General features: G+C 30.5%; 1 non-coding gene across 1 annotated transcript; it reads right to left on the bottom strand.

Annotated features, from left to right (window-relative positions):
* Nucleotides 1-2,346: 2,346 nt before the first annotated feature.
* Nucleotides 2,347-2,454, bottom strand: LOC148546006 (small nucleolar RNA R71). The gene has a single exon (XR_015901742.1). It is a non-coding gene; the product is annotated as a small nucleolar RNA R71 (small nucleolar RNA).
* Nucleotides 2,455-2,726: the final 272 nt, after the last annotated feature.

The raw sequence follows: 2,726 nt of genomic DNA, 5'->3' as shown, positions 1-2,726 counted from the left end.
TGCTCAGATTGGGTAATTTTCTTTTTATTTTATTTTCAAAAAGTTTTCAAAAATTTTTCAAAAATCTTTCAAGAATCTCTCCTTTGTTTTCGAAAAAAATTTTAAAATAAAAATATTTTCAAAAATATATTTTTCTTCAGAATTTTTAAGAATGAATTCTAGTGTTTCATGAAGCATGTTAAAGCCTGGCTAGCTGTAAAGCCATGTCTAATTCTTCTGGATAGGGAATGTCGGGCGTGTCATGTCTGAGTTACATACTAAAGCTTGGCTGGCTATTAAGCCATGCCTGCCCTTTGATTGGAGCTTTAGACTAAAGAGCATAAGATTCCTGGAATTCATATTAAAAATTTTGGAATCCTTTTTTTTCTTTTTCAAATGATTTTCGAAAAAAAAATTATTAAAATAAAATCCAAAAAAATAAAAAAATCATAAAAATCAAAAATATTTCATGTTTCTTGTTTGAGTCTTGAGTCAAGTTGAAAGTTTGGTGTCAATTGCTTATTCATCTTGCATTTTTCGAAAAATTCATGCATTCATAGTGTTCTTCATGATCTTCAAGTTGTTCTTGGTAAGTCTTCTTGTTTGATCTTGATGTTTTCATGTTTTGTGTCTTTTCTTGTTTTTCATATGCATTCTTGCATTCATAGTGTCTATACATGAAAAATTTTAAGTTTGGTATTTTGCATGTTTTCTTTGCATTAAAAACTTTTTCAAAAATACGTTCTTGATGTTCATCTTGACATTCAAAGTGTTCTTGGTGTTCATCTTGACATTCATAGCATTCTTGCATGCATTCATTGTTTTGATCCAAAATTTTCATGCATTGAGTCTTTTTCATGTTTTTCCCTCTCATCATAAAAAGTTCAAAAATCAAAAAAATATCTTTCCCTTTTTCACTTAAAATTTCGAAAATTAGATTTGAATTTTTCAAAATTTTTTAAAATCTATTTGTTTTTATGAGTCAAATCAAATTTTCAATTTAAAAATCTTATCTTTTTCAAAATCTTTTTCAAAAATAAAATCTTTTTCATTTTTCTTATCTATTTTCAAAAATTTCAAAAAAATATTTTTCAAAAATCTTTTTCTTAATTTTACATCATAATTTTCGAAAATAACATCATCAATTGATGTTTTGATTCAAAAATTTCAAGCTTGTTACTTACTTGTTAAGAAAGATTCAAACTTTAAGCTCTAGAATCATATTTTGTGATTTATTGTGAATCAAGTCATTAATTGTGATTTTAAAAATCAAATCTTTTTCAAAACTAATTTCAATCATATCTTTTCAAAAATATCTTTTTATCTTATCTTTTTCAAAATCATATCTTTTTCAAAACTTTGATTTTAAAATATCTAACTTCTTATCTTCTTATCTTTTCAAAATTAATTTTCAAATTTGTTTCAACTAACTAACTAACTTTTTGTTTGTTTCTTATCTTTTTCAAAACTACCTAACTAACTCTCTCTCTAATTTTCGAAAATATCTCCCTCTTTTTCAAAATTTCTTTTTAATTAACTAATTATTTTAATTTTTGATTTTAATTTTCGAAAATTACTAACCTTTTTCAAAAACTATTTTCGAAAATCACTAACTCTTTTTCAAAAATTATTTTCGAAAACCTCCCCCTCTCATCTCCTTCTGTTTATTTATTCATCTACTAACACTTCTCTTCATCCCACATCTCTGCTCTCCTTACCCTTGTGTTTCTTTCTTTACATTACATTCTTTTCTTCTTCTACTCACACAGGGGAACCTCTATACCTGTGGTAAAAAGGATCCCTATTATTATTTTTTTGTTCCCTCTTTTTCATATGAGCAGGAGCAAGGACAAGAATATTCTTGTTGAAGCAGATCCAGAACCTGAAAGGACTCTGAAGAGGAAACTAAGAGAAGCTAAATTACAACAATCCAGCAAGCACCTTTCAGAAATTTTCGAACAAGAAGAGGAGATGGCAGCCGAAAATAATAATAATGCAAGGAGGATGCTTGGTGACTTTACTGCACCTAATTCCAATTTACATGGAAGAAGCATCTACATCCCTACCATTGGAGCAAACAACTTTGAGCTGAAACCTCAATTAGTTTCTCTAATGCAGCAAAACTGCAAGTTTCATGGACTTCTATCTAAAGATCCTTTTCAGTTCTTAACTGAATTCTTGCAGATCTGTGATACTGTTAAGACTAATGGAGTAGATCCTGAAGTCTACAGGCTCATGCTTTTTCCCTTTGTTGTAAGAGACAGAGCTAGAGTGTGGTTGGATTCTCAACCCAAAGATAGCCTGAACTCTTGGGATAAGCTGGTCAAGGCTTTCTTAGCCAAGTTCTTTCCTCCTCAAAAGCTGAGTAAGCTTAGAGTGGATGTTCAAACCTTCAGACAGAAAGAAGGTGAGTCCCTCTATGAAGCTTGGGAGAGATACAAGCAACTGACCAAAACGTGTCCTTCTGACATGCTTTCAGAATGGACCATCCTGGATATATTCTATGATGGTCTGTCTGAATTAGCTAAGATGTCATTGGATACTTCTGCAGGTGGATCCATTCACCTAAAGAAAACGCCTGCAGAAGCTCAAGAACTCATTGACATGGTTGCTAATAACCAGTTCATGTACACTTCTGAAAGGAATCCTGTGAATAATGGGACGCCTATGAAGAAGGGGGTTCTTGAAATTGATACTCTGAATGCTATATTAGCTCAGAATAAAATATTGACTCAGCAAGTCAATAT

Source organism: Arachis ipaensis, chromosome B9 (assembly GCF_059453495.1).
Source record: "Arachis ipaensis isolate K30076 ecotype BB chromosome B9, ASM5945349v1, whole genome shotgun sequence".
Taxonomy (NCBI): Eukaryota; Viridiplantae; Streptophyta; class Magnoliopsida; order Fabales; family Fabaceae; genus Arachis; species Arachis ipaensis.
Note: the sequence above shows the minus strand (reverse complement) of the source record. Positions and strands in the feature narration are given on the sequence as shown.